At 42.1% G+C, this 17,853-nt stretch overlaps 1 protein-coding gene and 1 long non-coding RNA gene across 20 annotated transcripts in view; one reads left to right on the plus strand and one right to left on the minus strand.

Annotated features, from left to right (window-relative positions):
* The window catches only part of KIAA1217 (KIAA1217 ortholog), a 747,790-nt gene that overhangs the window by 563,956 nt on the left and 165,981 nt on the right, over positions 1-17,853 (plus strand). The window lies entirely within an intron of this gene.
* Positions 12,159-16,117, minus strand: LOC106969757 (uncharacterized). Its single transcript, XR_001429411.3, has 3 exons — positions 15,849-16,117; positions 14,583-14,719; positions 12,159-14,347 (listed from the first exon to the last, which is right to left on the minus strand). It is a non-coding gene; the product is annotated as an uncharacterized LOC106969757 (long non-coding RNA).

A 17,853-nucleotide genomic window follows, 5' to 3' on the forward strand; every position in this document is an offset into this window, starting at 1 on the left:
ATATGCAAAATGAACAAAAGCAGGGACTCAAAACAGGTATCTGTGCACCCATGTTCATAGCAGCCTTATTCACAGTAGCTAACAGACAGAAGCTACCCTAGTGTTCATCGCTGGGTGTATGGGTAAACAATATGTGGTGTATACATGCAGTGGAATATTATTCAGCCTTGAAAAGGAAGGAGATTCTGACACGTGATAAAACACGATGAACTTTAAAGGTATTATGCTAAATTAGCCAGTTACAAAAGGACAGATATTGCATGATTCCACTTTATGCATTTTCTGGAGTGGTTAGATTCATAGAGAAAAAAAAGTTGAAGGCTGATCATAGGGACCACGGGAGGAGGGAATGGGAAATTATTGTTTAATGCGTACGGAGTTCCATTTTGGAAAGATGAAGCTGATGGTTGGTGGTGATGGTTGCACTTAATGTGAATGTATGTAATGCCAGAACTGTATACTTAAAAATGGTTAAAATAGTGGTGTGCCTGGGTGGCTCAGTTGTTTAAGCGTCTGACTTTGGCTCAGGTCACCATCTCATAGTTCATGGGTTCAAACCCTGCATCAGGCTCTCTGCTGTCAGCACAGAGCCCACTTCAGATCCTCTGTCCCCCTCTCTCTCTGCCCCTCCGTCCCTCAAAAATAAATAAAAACATTAAAAAATGGTTAAAATGGTAAATTGTATGTTCTATGTTTTTATCATAATAAAAAAATTATTATTTTAAAATAATGGTGTTTATTTACAGAGACAGAAGTCCACCTTAAAAGTCCCATGTTGCTCATCCAAACATAACTGTCTTCAGTTGCTTTCTCTAGAACACAGCAAACATAGTAAGCATTGCCTCACTTTGATTCTTTTATAGGTTTTTTTTTCTTTTATAGCTTTTCCTTCAGGAGTTACTGAGTGAAGCAAGCAATAATTGACATTTTCAATAATGCTTAATATGCTATTGAAAAACTTGAGACTTGTTAATCATCATCTGGGCCAAACTCTATGAGATTTCATAGTATTGTTGTTGTTATTGATCTTCTCATTCTTCCTGTTAATTTGTTTGATTCACTGATTCAAAAATATATTTACAAATAGTGTATTTTTGAAAAATACTGCTGTTCTCATGAGCTCTTTCCTAGTGGAAGTCAGTCTTCCTCATAATGATGGAATGCAGTTTTGAAGCTTGGAAAGGGGTCTGGAAGATTGATGCTGTGTATACATTATTTCTTCCATGACCTATGGCTTACCATCTTGAGTTGGACTGCCCATGCACACCTCACTTCCTGGGAGTATGACTCATAGCTATTCGTTCATCTGTAGACTTCACATTTTTACATTTGCCTTTTTGCTGGACTAGTTGCTAGTTGCACTAAAAGATGGAGCATTATAATCTCTAAAAATGTTTCTAACTTAAGTGAGTCTGTAGTCTAGAAGGCGAGCGACAAAAGCCCAATCTGGCATAAGTCTCAGTGTCCTACGGGCTTGACTCCATTCCCCTAGAGGCCTTTTCTAGGCCAAAGTCAGCAATAGCATTTGTTCCAGTGTGGGTAATTATCCAGTTTCTCTGTCAAGACTTCCTTCAGGGTACCTTCCCAGGTGTCTGAAAGTGTGGGGTCTTTGCACCTTTTAGAACACTTAATATCCCATTATGGGAGATCCAGACCTTAAGCAATCTTCTTAGCCCAAGTCTCCCAGTCCTGGAGAATCACACCTAAGTGGCCCCGGAACAAATGACATCAGTGGCCCCATCCTTCTAGAAGACTGACAGGTACTCTTCAAGTCCTATAGGTTGTGGATGTGCTGGAAAGAACCTCATGAAATTATTCATGTGTTCAAGGTGGGCTGAATTTAATCTTTCAAAGAGAAGCAGCTGTCAAGGTTTTAAGATGTGGAGCATATTTTACAATTTTGACCTTGATATTCGAGGTATTTCTCTGTGTCTAACCTAAAATTTATTTGGAATGAGTTTTCTTTTCACTTTTTCATAAGATAAATTTATATGTTTATAAATTTATAAGTTTATAAATTTATAAGTTTATAAGTTTTCTTTTCACTTATTTTCATAAGATAAATTTATATGTTTTTTTCCCTGATTCTGGAAAGAATACATATTCCTTTTGAAACATTGTCAGTTGAAGACATTTTAAGTTTATTTCCTTGGTTCTTGTGGCTTTGCCACTTAGATACAATTGATTCTTTTAGTACAGATGACTCTTAAGAAAGAGGAAATTAATCAGAGGGCCTGGGTGGCTTAGTTGGTTGAGCATCCAACTCTTGATTTTGGCTCAGGTCATGATCCCAGGATTGTGGGATTGAGCCCCACATCGGGCGCTGCACGGAGCATGGAGCCTACTTAAGATTCTGTCTCCCTCTCTCTCTCTCTCTCCCCTACCCTGACCCTCTGCCCCTGCTCATGCTCTCTGTCTCTTTCTAAAAAAAAAAAAAAAAAAAAAAAAAAAACAAAGAAAAAGAAAAAGACAGAGGAACTTAATCTTAACAGAATCATGTTGCAATTATAGAAGGACATAGAGAAAAATATAAACTAACGTTTCTGGAATAAATTCCATTACATAGTGAAGGAAAACACTAAGTCAAAGTGACTCACATGTAGATCCAGATTTATGCCTGAAGCAGCCTTTTTAAGCAAGTTTTTGAAGCTTGGTTTCTTTATCTGTAAAACTGAAGATACCATATTTTTCTCAGTGGCAATGTATGGATCGAATAAATGCTACATGGGAGAGAACCTGATGAGTATCTGGTACCCATGGCTTCAAATAATGATCTCCCCCTACCCCGCACCTTCTTATCTGTCTCTACTTCACCTCTTTTTCTTACCTGTCATCTCTTCTTACATACCCCTCTGTTATTGGCACAGAATATATGTTTCCTTTGGGTTGTAATCATTACAGTTCAGTCACTGAATATATTTTCCCCCTTGTGGGCATTGTCACCCACTTTTTGGCCATTTGAATAAGTCTCCATTTATAATTCATCAGGCATTACCTAATTTCAGTGGAAAGAAAATCAGCCTCTGAAGTGGAAGGAAATCTGGTGCCATTCGTTGTAAAGGATTTACTCTCTCAGTGTCAAAGTAACACATTTGGGCTTTAGACAGTATCTTATATGGACCTGCTGAGTTACTAGATTAAGAAGCTAGCAACCTCAGAGGTGGGATGATAGGAATCTTGGTACTATTTGTTTAATAACTACCGTGGGCCAGGAACTAGAACGGATGCTTCCCATCTGTTTCACATTCAACCTTCATGACTCTTCAGTGGGTGTTGTTACCATTGTTTCATGGAAGAGGAAGTTAAGGCCCGCAGAGGTTGGTGAGCTCACTCAGGATGGCACACTGAGAAAGTTCTGGTTCCGTGTTGCACCCAGGCCTGTCTGCAACTCTGAGTATTTTCTATAATTGCACTTAGGGGCCATGATTATGAGAAGACATCTTTTAAAGTATGGAACTTTAGCAGCCCACCAGAGCCGCCATTCAAGCCTGTCTTACAAGACAGATTCTGTTTTTCCCCCTGTGACTCCATCTTTTCTCCCACTCTCCCTTGCTTGCCGGGAAAACAGGCTTACTGTGTAGAGTTTGTTCATACATATGGCTAATTCCGAAGTATCATAGTGTCGTGATGTCCCGAAAGAAAACGAATTGCAAGCTGTGCAGTTGTATGTAGAAGGAAAGGAGAATCCAAAAGGGACTTGATCTCCAGGCATTTAGGATCGGGTCAGAAGGAGGACTCCCTGCGTTGGCCTCTGTCCTAGAGGCACATGAAGCCAATTCTGCCAACACTGAGGTCCTACCCTTAGTGCTGTCGCTTCCACCAACCCCCACCTCTCCCCTCGAACTCCTGCAGTGCCCATCCTACCCATCCCGGGGCTGGGGGCAGGCTGGGTATCCCTGGCTTAAGAAAACTGATTCACTGTGAAGTCTACACTTGAGAGCTTTCTTTGGCCTTAAGCTACCCTCTGTAGTCGACTACCTCGTATTCAGTCGAACGCTTTTTCCTTCTGAGAGATCAACCTCACAAGGAATCATGGAATTTGCTTGAAATTATTTTCAAATAAGCAGAAATACTTCAGCCTTCCATCCAGGTTTCTGGTGGTGGGAAACTCTTCGAGTGTGCGTGCGTGTGTGTCTGTAAATGTGTCTGACACATGTTATGGGGAGATAGTTCTCTGTCGTGTAATCCTAAGAAATGCAAATCCTCTTCTCTGATTGCTTTGCTCTTTCCTTCCCCGTGGACGTTTTGCTGTGCTCAGTAGGCTGCCAAGTCCATACGGATTAGAACTGCGTAGTACCCTTCACCAACTCCTGTCAAAATAATCAACCATCGCAGGGCGGAAGGAAAACCAACAGATGCATTCTTCCTGGGTGAAAGTGGGACTCAGTGGCCCAGCCTGCAAATGAACTCCTCCCTCATTTCTCTCTAGAAGCATCCTGCAGTCACATGTAATAAGATTCCCTTTTTCATGTCTTCTGCGTGTAAGCAAAATCTTCACTAAGCCCCTGGTTAGGGATGGCAGTTGGGATCAGTTGGAAGATTATCACGCCGGAGGATTCCGTCGCCTCCATTCCTAAAAAAGAGACCCCACAAAGTTGTTTTCACTTAAATTCGGTGTTTTGTTCCTCCCGATCTGGACTTGGGTCTTTTTTTTTTTTTTTTTTGCTTTCCTTTACAGTGGAGACTCGATGTTTATCTCCGTATTTCCATGTCTAGTTCAGTATAACATCTCCCCTATCTGAACCCAACATTGTTGGGAAAACTTTATGAAACTGAATCAGGCAAACAAAGTGTATTTCCTTGCATACTCTTTGTCATAGCATGTGCCTCCCTTACTATTTATTTTTGTGAGCTGAGGTTGTAGTTTAGATTTCCTCAATGTGGTTTTTAGAGCAAAAAGCATGCTACTCACGAGATCTAGGATTTCCCACTGGCTCTGCCGGTTGCTAAGTGGTAACCTTAGATAATGCAATGAACTTGTCCAGCGCCAGTCTCTTAAATGTGGGAGTCCAGCCGAAAGGCCTTGAGGGCTCCTTTGGCATCGGCCTCCTGGGACTCTGCAAAAAGATAGTTGCATAGAGTGGGAATATCCTTATGTGTTCCCAAAAGATTGTCCTTTATAATGACATCTTTTGAAAGGAGCGCCAATACACAGATCTTGGACAAATAAGTAAACTTTAAGGAAGTCTACCAGATCTCTTTTGATAGCGTAAGATTATGTCTCAAGGCACAGCACTGTGCTCTTTTCAGGCAGTCAGCTTGCTTTTGAGATACACCAGCCACCGTGGACATGCGAGAAGCTGGTGAGCTCCGTATACAAATACGCGTGAGGCCACAGTCACGGAGAACAGCAGCCACAAACATCTGGAATATAGCCATAAATCTAGACGTGGAAGAAAAGACAGTCAAGAAACAAATGATTGCCATTAAGCCTAAGCATTTTAATCAGAGAGACAGCCACCTAACCCCACATACCTGACAAATTTAGTAGAAGACTGTGACAACAGAAAAGATGGCAGTTGATAGCAGGAGGACTAATTTTTTTAATTACAATTTTTCAGGACACCTGGGCGGCTCAGTTGGTGGAGCCTTCTCACCTCAGCTCAGGTCATCATCTCACGGTTCATGAGTTTGAGGCCCACATTGGGCTCACTGCTGTCAGCTTCAGACCCTATGTCCCTTTGTCCCCCACCCCCTCCCAGCCACGCCCCCGCTCACACACCCGTGTGCACTCTCTTTCTCTCTCAAAAATAAACATTAAAAAAATATAAACTAAAAATTTTAAATTAAATGTAATATTTGTATGTGGTAAAAACTTCAACTCCTACGTTAATCATACACACAGCCACAAAATTAAAAGCTTCTATCCTAAATTCTCTGTCCTTCTTTCTAAAAGTAAGTATTGGGGGGCGCCTGGGTGGCTCAATCGGTTGAGCATCCGACTTCAGCTCAGGTCATGATCTCACAGTCCGTGAGTTCTGTACTGACCGCTCAGAGCCTGGAGCCGGCTTCAGATTCTGTGTTTCCCTCTCTCTGTTCCTCTCCTGCTCTCACTCTGTCTCTCACTCTCTCAAAAATAAATAAAAATTAAAAAATAAAATAAAATAAAATAAAATAAAAGTAAGTATTGTTCATGGTTTCTTGTTAGATCCTTTCCCAAAATCCTAGCCGCATATCCCAGTAGAACTATCCATAGCTTCTTTTTATATTTATATAAATCATCAGAAAGTATGGTTGTTTTGTGCCTTCCTCCTCCTTTAATGGTGTGGCTTCAGGATACCCATCAGGTCATACATATCCAACTCATTTCTTAGGGACTGTATTGTTGACTACCGTATAGATTATCATAATATTAAATCAGTTTCCTATGTACGTTACATAATCATTTCCTTTCCACCTTTCTCAACCTGCGACACCTGCCTTTCGGTCATTGTTCTCTTTATCAGGAAGACAAAGCTGTTCCTATTTCTGGGTTTTGACACTCAACTATTCTACAGGGTAAAGTGCAGTAAGTAGAACTGATTGTCCAAAATATTTACAAATTCTACCGGAAAGGTTATGCCAATGTAGAGATCCCTGCAACACTTCAGAAGGCTGTTTTCTCTATTGTTGCTACCTGGAATATCAATTTTTTAAAAACTTTGGACATCTAATACGTGAGAAAAGACACTCATTGTTTCGATTTATTTATTTTTAAATAAATGATGTTAAGGTTTATTTTTCTATTAATTATAGTTGATTTTTATATGTGTATAAGGTTCCTGTTTGTGTTTTTGCTCACTTTAATGGGATGATTACCCTTTTTCGTATTGATTTGCAAGACTGCATCATAAATTAAGGGATTAACTTTTTATTGTACCTGTTGCAAATACTTTTCTATATGTCTGGAGTTTGTGGAAGTTTTTTTCCCCCCTCTTAGAAAGTTAAAACTTTCATATAGTCAAATCAGGAATCTTCCCTTTTATATTTCTGTCTTTTAGAATTGTGTTTTTAGAAAGGCCCTCCCCATTCAAGTATCACGTATTAAAAATGTTTGTTTTATTCTAGCACTTTTAGAGCGTAACTTTCTTAGGTTGTGCTGTTTGATCCATCTGAAGTTTATTTTGGGGGTAAGGAGTTTGATAAAGTCTCAGCTTTATTTCTTTTTCCAAGTGGCTGGTCAGCGGTGCCATTACCACAAACTGAGTAATTAATCTTTTCCCCACTGATTTGAAATGCCACCCTATGAGACCCAAATTTCTGCCTGTAGTTGAGTTTATTTTTGAACTCTGTGTTTAGTTCCATTGAACAGTTTTTCCCTTTTCCAATTCCAGGATGTTTGAGTTACTGTAACTTTATTTTTTTTTTTTAATGTTTACTTATTTTTGAGAGAGAGAGAGAGTTCAGGAAGGGCAGAGAGAAAGAGGATCTGAGGTGGGCTCTGCACTGACAGCAGAGAGGCAGATGTGGGGCTCAAACTCATGAACTGTAAGATCATGACCTGAGCTGAAGTCGGACAGTGCCACCCAGGTGCCCCTACTTACTGTAACTTCAGATACGTGTCAAGCAAGGGGAACATTAGCCATTGTTCTGCTCAGTTCATAGGCACACTGTTTAGTGCCTACTTAATGAAGGGACCTCTGTTTTCAATTTTCTCTATTACCATCAGAACTAATGTTCATGATGACATTGTACCGTCTGAAAAAATTAACTTCTGCCGTCATACTAAGCTTAAAAAGATCGAACGTATGCCAAATTAAAGTAAACAAGATGATTTTTAAAATAACACACAAAATGATATTTTTCCAATCTTATCTGGAAATTTCACTTCTGTGACACTGTTCTGTAAATAAGACATTACAGTATCTATTCACGCACGCATTTATAGGAGATCAGCCAGAAAAGTATTAGTATTTCTTGTGCTGTGTCTTTTAGCATGTGGCACATCAAATAGAGTTATGGGTTGTCCTGCTCTGATTGATTTCATATAAAGGTCTTTGCTTTGGCAGCACTTGGGACCTATTCACTTTCTGAGGTAAATCTTACAGAGCAGGAAGTTGAGGTTTTGGGGTAGAGTCCAAGAGTCAGTTCTGATCTTATTGTTGGGGAATGTGGAAACCTAAAGCCTTCCTTTAGTTAATAATGTGAATAGTGGAGGATCTTTTTTCCCCCGTATTAATTATTTTCTGAAAGATTCATTTTACACAGATCTGTGCTTAACTATGGTCAGAGAATCGCCCCTGATTTAAAACCTCCTTATTTGTACACGTTGTAGTTCAAAGGCGGGAGGGACCTTACCATTTATGTGGAGAGAAAGTAAATGAGATTTCTTGCTATCTGTCTCCATACGTTTAATGGTAGGATTGTGCCTTGGGTCCTATTTTGAGTTAAAACTGACAAGATTCAATGAGTTGCTACAATTAAGAATCGTTTTCACCTCAGAAACAACTCTTCAGTGTATCTCAGAGAATCGATTGTCAGCCGTGCAGGGGGTAGACCATCTTGAGCTGAATGGGCAGTTTGATTGTTTCTTTTCAATTGAACAAACATAGGTGCTCATTTGTCTCAGACCCTGCCAGAGAGGCAATGTGGGGGTGTGAAAAAAAAGTATGTATATTCTGTTGTCTTGTCTTCAAATATGAAAAAAAATGCTTACAGCCCAGCTAACTTGAGACACCAAGCATAGAGATTTCTTCACGGATAATAGAAATGAAAATAACAATGGTGTCTTCCTGTAGTTCATAAGCAGGGGCTTGGGCAAAGCTACGGCAGAAGGCACCTGGAGGGACATGGCTTGATCTGCCCTCAACATCCCACTTGGTAGAACACAGCATTGTTTGCCTACACATAGCACTGTCCCCAAACAAAATGGGCAGCATAGACCAACAGCGGCCTACCTCAGAGAACCTTCCAAAGGGCATCTGTATGTCATCCAGCATGTGAGGTTAAACATCTCAAAGAATCAGAAGAATGGGAAAATACCAAAGGAACCATTAGGTGAAATGAAATGTGGCAAAGATCTTCATTCCAATTTAATGGAGTCCAACGCCATTCCTCTCTGGAGAGATCCATTAGGAGAAGACGTAGCTTTGACTGAATTCACAGACCACGAATTATCCTCACATGATAAATGATATGCTAAAAATTATTTGGATTTGATCCCTCCTGATATCTTCAGATACTTTGTGGACAACACAGGCTAGGAATTGTTCTTTTTTTTTTTTTTAAAGATTACTTATTTATTTTGAGAGAGAGAGGGAGAAAGAGAGAATCCCAAGCAGGCTCCACACTCAGAGTGGAGCCTGACACAGGGCTCAATCTCACGACCATGAGGTCATGACCTGGGCCAATGACAAGAGTTGAACGCTTAACGGACTAAGCAACCCAGGTAGATGACCCCGGAGTTGACCTTTTTAGTTCACTTTTTCTTTTCTCTCTCTTACTTATTTTGACTGTTGACAGTATTTTATTTTAAATTGTGGTAAAATGCACATAACAAAAAAATTTTACCATCAGCCATTTCAAAGCGTACAGTTTAGTGGTGAAAGCATTATGTAAAATCACACCGTCCTTGTCTTTTTTGTGTCTTACTTGTTACTTCACTTAGCATAAGTGCCCTCAAGGTTTTTCCATGTCAGAACGTCCTTTCTTTCTTTCTTTTTTTTTTACATTTTTATTTATTTTTGAGAGACAGAGAGACAACGTGATCAGGGGAAGGGCAGAGAGAGAGAGAGAGAGAGACACAGAATCTGAAGCAGGCTCCAGGCTCTGAGCTGTCAGCCCAGAGGCCAACGTGGGTCTTGAACCCATGAACCCCGAGACTGTGACCTCAGCCGAAGTCAGACACTCAACCGACTGAGCCACCCAGGCGTCCCAGAATGTCCTTCCTTTCTAAGGGCTCCTTTTAAACGCTGAGTGATATCCCATCGTGTGTATATACCACATTTGGTTTGACCAGCCAGCGGTCAGTGGAAATTTGGATTTTTGTCATTTTTAATAAAATATACACTCACTACCATCTCAACGAAACAGGTTTAGAATTTGAAACGACTTCCTGGTTAGACTTTTGCTGTCGTTGATACCTGTGAGTTGGCTTAGTGAGTGTTAAGAGGAGTAGAAATGATTGCTTTAGAAATGAATTAGAGCAATTGAGCACTAGTCTTGAGACTTCAAATCTTCCCCCTTCAAGTGTGGGCAGCTGTAGGATCCTATAAAAAAAAAAGCCGAAGGACGAAGGTGGCAACCACTTGGTGAAAGATGTTTGTTTCCCTGAATTGATTTCCCTGTACCCAGCATCCAGAAAGGTGTGTTTTTCATGGCCCTTTTTAGGCCTCTAAGCTTGCAGGGTGGGTTTGTTTCCTTAAAGACACAGTACGTGATCTTTCTCACCAGACTCGCTCGAAGGCTCCACTAGATAAACACTTAGAGGTCCGGAAAATGGGAGTAAAGGGAGCCATTTAGATTATTTCACATCCTCTTGCCCTGGAGTACTTTCCTTACTCAACACTTTCCTCACGTTTCTCAGAGGAGAAAAGAAATGGAAACTTGGTCCATTTATTTTTTACATACATGCCAGCTTTGACCACTCTTGGCACGAGGTGAACAGGAGATTAATGATGGGGGTTATGCCATGGAAAAAGCCATAAGGCTTTACATCACAATGTTTTGTTTTTAAAACATTTTGTTTTCATAGCTGGGGATTACTCTTTTGGCAGAGGGTAGGGAGAATGAGAAAAATATTGTAGGATAAAAGAGAGAGTACTGATTTAAACAAAAAATGCAACCAATTCCATTTCGGCTTTGGGAAGAAATGCTTTGAGTTTGGAGGTGAACAGGTAGGATCGTGTCGCCATGTATATGCTATTTGCATATCATTCCTTGCCTTAAAAAAAATTACTATATAGGGGGCGCTTGGGTGGCTCAGCCTGTTAAATGTTCGACTCTTGATTTCAGCTCATGTCATGATCTCGAGGTTTGGGGAATCCAGCCTCACCTCAGGCTCCATGCTGATAACGTGGAGCCTGTTCGGATTCTCTCTCTCCCACTCTGCCCCTCCCCTGTTTGTGTTCTCTCTCTCTCTCCTTCAAAATAAATAAATAAAATAGTTAAAAAAAAAAAAAGAAAATTACTATTTAACGAAGAGGTAATTATTGACCCAGTGTACTTAGAGTATGATTATTCTTTTTAAATTTTTTTAATGATTATTTTTGAGAGAGAAAGACAGTGCGCATGTGAGGGTAAGGCAGAGAAAGAGGGAGCCACAGAATCTGAAGCAAGCTCCGGGCTCTAAGCTGTCAGCACAGAGCCTGATGTGGGGCTCAAACTCACGAACCACAAGATCATGACCTGAGCCGAAGTCAGACACTTAACCGACTGAGTCACCCACGTGCCCTGTTGTTGTTTTTTTAAAGTAGTTTCTACACCCAACCTGGGCCTCGAACTCACTACCCTGAGATCAAGAGTCGGGTGCTCTACCTCCTGAGCCAGCCAGGCGCCCTGCCATTTTTATTGTTAGTAGATGTAGTCGCTTTAGAATAGCATATCCAGCACAGCTTAGCAAATGGACGTATTTATTAGCTCCGAGTGTATACTCACATCAGATCTTTTCTTTTCTTTTTTTTTTTTTTACTCTGTGTTTATGGTATAAGTGATCTTTTAAAAATCATCTTGTATTTTTGGTATAAATTACCTAAAAATAAAGGGAGGTTTTGTTGTTGTTGTTGTTGTTGTTTAAATTAGAAATTAGTGAGGTCTTAGAGAAAGAGAGGAGATATCGTATACATTTTAGGAAAGTCACCTCCTGCATGTTCTATAGGATTTTGCACATAATGGAAACCAGAAGTCGCCAAGTTAACAGTCGATCTCAAGAATAAGCAGGCTGAATTCTCATCCCTGTTCTGTGAGCACTGAGTTCAGTGAAAAGCAGTGATTTGGGGGAGAAATATGAAGCTCTGGTGAAGGGTAGATGGTGCTCTGAGCAAGTTACTGCTCCCACATTGCAGACCCAAGCACGTGAAATAATTTGGGGTCTCACATTTTTATGGGAGGTTACACTGATTATCACTAGAGGACTATTGCCTTTGTGATTTTGTGAAGGACATGTAACCTTGCTCATTTGGAAGAAAAAAAAAAAAATGCCTGCCAGAATCAGCCAGTGTGGAATATAGAACACAATCCCTCTAGTCTGAGGATTCCCCAACATCTGTGTGTATTCTAAGAGGATATTCAAAGAGAGGCCGGAGAATGAGCAAAGCAAAAGTATTTATTGACATTGGACCATGTGCCAGGCGTGAGAGTTATTTCATTTATTCCCCACTGAAACTCTACACGGTGGTATTCCCATTTCGTAGATGAGAAGCCTGAGGCTCAGTCAGGCTAACTTATCTGGTGGACAGTGTATCGAGGACGATCTGCTTCCAAGCCTATGCCCTTTCCAAAGCAGCCCCCTGCTCCCGGCTGGCCTGTTCCACTGGGCACGCTGATATGGAGCCTCCCTTGTCTAACCTGGGGCGGTCCTACCTTCCCTGCTCTGGCTGTTGGAATGTGCATGCCAGTGTCTGAAAGCCATTAAGGAAAATGAGTCACTTGCTGGATGCATTGAACTCCTTTCGATTATGAGAGCTTCACGGAGAAATAAAGTACCAAATGATTTTTCTTCGTAAAAAGAATTGAATCTCTCTCCTGAGTAGAGATTGTTGGCAAGTTCATGTGCAATCATGGTCAGCAGAAAAGAAATATAAGCAATAATGAAAAGCTTGTGGACTCGGAATGCCTTTAGCCCCCAGAGCTGAAGAGCAGGCCTTTGGGGAATGTTGTAGAGAGGATGCAGAATTGGGGCATGCAAAGAATTTTGGTCTTGGAGGAAAAGGCAGGGAACAGAAAATGAAGAGATGGAAAGCAAGGCGCGATGGATGGTTACTCTTCACCCCTGGGTAAGGTGGTGTGAATTGCTTTTGTTTCACCCCTTACCCCCCAAATAATTTCTTTCTGGTGAAGAAATATTTTTGAGGTAACTCATTACCTTTTGGCTTTAGGCCTGGAAGCCTCAGAAGTTGAAAGTAATTTTATATGCTACAGATGCTTCCTGGTTTTAAAACTATGACCTGGCTTCTAAACGATGATGACATCGATGCTATAGGATAATACTCTTCCATACCAGTAGCAGCTGTGGGGGACTCTTTACAAACTTAGGGGGAGGGGAGGCAGTCCGATTTAGATCATGGGCTGACCGAAGGGAAGATATTTGGCGTGATTTCCATTGTAGGTAAAGATAAATTGGTACTGTGTTCTAGTTCCAAGACCGCGCAGTAGACAAACCCGTCTTTGCCTGGTGGTACTTTTAAAAACTCTTAGTACTGATTCCATACTTTTGATGTGTTTTCATGACCAGTTCAGACTACCCAAGCTGTAAAGCACCAGTCATTAGGAAAAACTCTCCATCAGAGAAGAATCAAGGAAATGCTGCTTCCATTATTTAAGTTTTGACATCTCTGGAGGGACACAGTAAAACTCTTTCTACCCGTTAGTAGTTGACCTTGAAATAGGATATGTATTTCCTCTGTAGTGTGCTCACTAGTCTCCGTTTTATTCCTGTAAGCACGGAGTTAAGTGATAGAAACAAAAGGAACTTCATAAAACCTTGTTGCCGAATCCTGTCCTCCTCTATTCATTGGAGCTAACTAACAGTCAACAGGGGATTTTGATGGTATTTTATGTATTTCAACTGTTACTTCTTGAAAGAGTGGATATGTGACTTGTAAATAGGTTGCTGGAATCCACCTCTTCAAAAATTCCCGTCTGGCTTCCTTTCTTCCCCTCTAGTGCCCTCCTTTTCTTCCTGCCTCTAGCTCCATGCTTTTCTGGAGCTCCTGAAGTCTCTATAACCTCACCCTTCCCACAGGATCCTAGGTCAGCACTCCTTTGTGTCTGTTTGGTCATTTGTGGGCGGTGGTAGGTGGGCCCCGCCCCTTTGTGTAAGAGACGCGCCCACAGAGTCTCATCCATGGTCTAGCTTGTTGCCCACTATGAAGCGGGAGGTTCGTCCTGTAGGGGAGGGGAAGCCAGGGAGCCGGGGAGAATACAAGACCTTTCCTCACCTTGCACCTAGGCTCACAAACTCAGCAAAAACAAGGAAGGAAGGAACAGTTGCCTTGCACAATTTATTTCATTTCTGGATCCCTTTTCCTGTATCCTATCAAAATCTCCTCTCTGCTAAATTATTGATACGAAGTTTTATCTGGTACAGCTGCTGCTGTCTCTCCCCAGGGGTGTCTTCACTTTGAATAATGGAGTTAGTTCAAAGCCCCTGCTTAGCCAGTCAAGGAGCTGTGGATTTGCAGGGTTCAGCTGGCAGGTTGGTGTAATGTTCCTGGAACAAGAAGGCTTCTTGGTTTCCATGAAATCACCCTCTTCCCCCATGACCGACCACAAGCCACTACCCTGCTTGCTCACATGGCTGACCTTGCCGTTGTGGTTAATGAAAAGGATACGAGTCTACACATGCTGGTGGCTGGCAACATAGCAAGAAAAAGTTCTCCTGCCTGGGAGTGTAATGCAGCCCAGGGCCGGGAATGGGCCTTCTGGGTGCCCTTGGGATGGATCACCTGCCAGGTGGCCTTCTTTGCTTCATCCCAGGGTGTCAAGTGTGACCATCAGCTTAACTGGGTGCTGTCGAAGCCCGGCTTCCCCATCTGCAACACTGTTTGCTCCACTGGAGTGGGAAAGAGGCCAGTGGACGAATCTACAGCAGAGCCAAACATTGGATTACACTTTACCCATAAGTCTCTTCAGCTGGCCTAAGAATTGCATTATGAATGGGGAGGGCAGGTGACTTGCTGAGATAATCCTTGAAAGAGAGATTGCATGTATAGAAACTCAACCTCCTTTCCAGTGTTCCGCATGGAGTAATCACGAACCACATAATAGCTTTGTATTTCCATACTATTAATTGCAAGTTATGGGTGTATACTTGAAGTATCAACTTAAAAACAGTGCTTTACCTTTCTCATAAACAGGCTCTGATCTGCCTATTTTACATTATGGTGGCCAGAGCACCACCATTCTATTAAAAGTATAATGTTTTCAGGGCACCTGGTGGCTCAGTCAGTTGACTGTCCGACGGTTAATTTTGGTTGGATCCCAGGGTGGTGGGACTGAGCCCCCCGTCAAGCTCTGCACTGAGCATGGAGTCTGCTTAAGATTCTCTCTCTCTGTCTCTCTCTCTCTCTCTCTCTCTCCCCTGCTCGCACTTGCTAATAATAATAATAATAATAATAATAATAATGTTTTCTTATGCCAGCCAATCAAATGCTCTATCTGTTTAAACTCTGTCCTCCACTCTGTATTTGAAAGCTCTTTAGTGACCTCTCAAAGTCAGCCCTATGTTCAGGTCAATGTCATACTAGGAGTAAATGAAGAATCAAGGTTATTCTTGCTCTGCAATCTTGCCTTAAAAGAGTGAGTTACCATTCCTAGAGGCAAAGGAACCGTGCTGTGCTTTGGTTACACATATGCAAGTGGGATTTATTAGCTTTGGGAAGGAAGCAGAGGTCATCATGATACTTGGTAAATTATGAGAGGGGGTCAGAGGTCAGAAAGAGGGAGCTTCCCTGCCAGACATCCCTGGCTGAGAGTTGAAATACCATGGAGCAGATAGTTAGAAAATTATGAGTAACCTTCTCAACTTTGTCCTAGACCCTCATGCCTGAAAGTACGAACCAAAGGAGGGACTATAGCTTTGCAGGGATCTGGGGGGGGGGTGTGGAAGGGGGAGGATGGTAGCTGGCCAATCTTGCAGGGTTCTACAGTGAGTACTAAAGGTTGAAAGTAGTGTCAAGGCCTCCCCAAAAGCCTGGAATGACCCCACATACCTGCACATCAGCCTCAGACCCACCGCGGCCTCTCGGATCTTCTGGGTGGAAGAGGAGAGAGATGTTCACACCAACAGGAAGTGCTCATCTCGATGATGCGGTTTCCTCTTTGCTCCCTCCCTGAGGGTCTCTCCCTCCCCTCCCTCCACCTCAAAACGGCTGAACCAGATGCCCTTCAGACAGGCTTGACATTCCAGTGCTGCCACTGCCCCGTATTCTGAAGGACAGGAGGTGGGGCAGCCTAGGTAGATGGTCCAGACAGAAATGCCTGTGAAGTCACAGGGTCACCCCGACACCCACGTGGGGCTTGTGTATGGTCAAACACCGCCTTGACAATAGCACTGTGTTTTGCTTGTGAACAACGGTTTCTGGTTTTCTCTCTCTGTCCGCATAGTCCTCGTTGTGTTGGTTCCGTCCTGTATTTTCGACTTCTTTCTGTGAAGCTTTGATGGGAAGGTTCTGCAGTAACTTTGCCCTACACTTCTCCTGGAAGGGCCGTTGATAAACTTAAATGTTTTTTTGAAAGCCTTTTTGTGGCATGAGCCGGGGCCCCGCTGAACATTTTTGAGCTGTGATTTGCACTGCGGCTCCAGAAACTACCATGCCGGTGGCTCTAAACAGGAACTATACGACTTTTAATTTTGCTGAGGGGCTCGTTTCTCTCTCTTGATCTCACTCTCTCAGTTTTTCAGTGTAGGGCCAGAGGCCGTTCGTGTACTTTGAGACTGTTTTCAACTTTTTGCTCCTGCTATTTCCAGGCAATTAGCAAAGCCCGTTTAGAGTTGAATTGTTATGTGCACACATTCTGTTTTGAATTCATTGTTGTCAGAGGGATGTATGTTAAACGTCAAGAAGAACTCCTAGAATCCAACCTTTTGCTTCAAAAGATTGAAGTCTTTACTTATTTTATCAACAAAAGATTTAACTAGATATTAAAAATGACAACAGGGGCACCTGGGCACCTCAGTCGCTTGAGCACCTGACTTTGGCTCAGGTCATGATCTCAGGGTTCCTGGGTTCGAGCCCCATGTTAGGCTCTGTGCTGACAGCATGGAGCCTGCTTTCTCCGGATCCTCTGTCCCCTTCTCTGTACTTCCCCTGCTCTCTCTCTCTCTCAAAAATAAACATTGAAAAAAAAAAGACAACAAATAGTATTCATCCAGCTAGAAGAACGTATGAACTCTAGTAGATTCAAAATCATGCCAGAGAGCTGTAGCTGGGTTGTTGTTTTTTCTTTTTGCTTCTCTACAGATTATTTTCCTTAATTGCAATGTTAAAAATACTAATTTGTAATTATGGCCCCAGTTATGTTGTATTAATTATAATTACGATGTTTTATCACACAGACTAGCAACTGATGATGGCCCTTGTCTGTTTAAATAATATCAATCCATCTTTGAATTTAAGAAATGGCATCACTTGCTTATTTAATTGATGTCAGCAGTGAAATGGAACTGTCAAGAATAGTTTTTGTGTCAGAACACATTTTTATCCCAATAAAGCTTATAGCTTTCACAATAAATTTCAACCCCAAAAATATACTTGGCTATTTCTGGGAATTGATCAACCAGAAACTGGGAAATGAGGCCAGGCTCCAGCACTGAGCTCTTGGGTGATAAGGGCTGATGAGGGCCAGTGGGTTGGCTGAGCCCAGTCTGTGGAGCTCAGCATACCTACGACAGCGTAGAACTAGAGATCAAAGCCGCGATTACCTTGGGGTCAGGAGAGGTCGCAGCTCCACAGGCAGGTGGACCTTAGGGCCTCCAGTCAGCAAGTCTCCCAGCCCAGACCCCCAGCTGGAGATGGGGGTGCCAACATCCACCACTGTGATTTTTCTCTGCTCCTGGATTGAGGCTGTGTGTTGAAGGTCTAACATCCCTGGAATGGACAGAGCCAGACCTCATGCTTTAGCAGCAAAGCATTCTAGGAACTCTGGTCCGTGTGTGCATGCCTCCAGCTCCCTCTCCGTCATAAAAACACTACTGCACTGTTATTATTAGAGTTT

Source organism: Acinonyx jubatus, chromosome B4 (genome assembly GCF_027475565.1).
Source record: "Acinonyx jubatus isolate Ajub_Pintada_27869175 chromosome B4, VMU_Ajub_asm_v1.0, whole genome shotgun sequence".
NCBI classification, from domain to species: domain Eukaryota; kingdom Metazoa; phylum Chordata; class Mammalia; order Carnivora; family Felidae; genus Acinonyx; species Acinonyx jubatus.